Raw genomic sequence first — 485 nt, forward strand, 5'->3', positions numbered from 1 at the left:
ATATAATGTCAGGTACAGTTTCTCAAAGAAAAGCATATATAGAGAAAAGTTCATTCAGACCTGATAATGATGATTAGACATTTTAAGTGACATTAAACAAGTCAAGTTTGCCAGGTGCTGTGTTAGGGACGTTTTGGCGCTGGAAATGTAGATCAGTTGGTAGAGTGCTTGCCTAGCATACAGGAAGGCCACAATACTCAGCACCACCTTAATCAGGTGTGGTTGTGCATGACTGTAATCCCAGCACTTAGCAGGTTAGAGGTAGGAGGATCAGGAGTTCAAGGTTATCTTCAGCTATATAGCAAGTTTGAGGCCAACCTGGGCTATGTGAGACCTAAGACCCTGTCTCAATAAAAAGGGGCAGTGGGGGGATGATTCTATTTGCACAGAGTAGATATGAACAAATAGGGGGTAAAGACAGGAAAATAATGAAAGTACCCTAACAAGTGGTTTGTTTTGCTTTGGTATTACCCCATTAGCTTTTT

General features: G+C 41.2%; 1 protein-coding gene across 6 annotated transcripts in view; it reads left to right on the forward strand.

The window, feature by feature from the left end:
- The window catches only part of Cep95 (centrosomal protein 95), a 37,076-nt gene that overhangs the window by 6,122 nt on the left and 30,469 nt on the right, over nucleotides 1-485 (forward strand). The gene's annotated exons all lie outside the window — the stretch shown is intronic.

Source organism: Nannospalax galili, unplaced genomic scaffold (assembly GCF_000622305.1).
Source record: "Nannospalax galili isolate Female #2095 unplaced genomic scaffold, S.galili_v1.0 scaffold661, whole genome shotgun sequence".
Taxonomy (NCBI): domain Eukaryota; kingdom Metazoa; phylum Chordata; class Mammalia; order Rodentia; family Spalacidae; genus Nannospalax; species Nannospalax galili.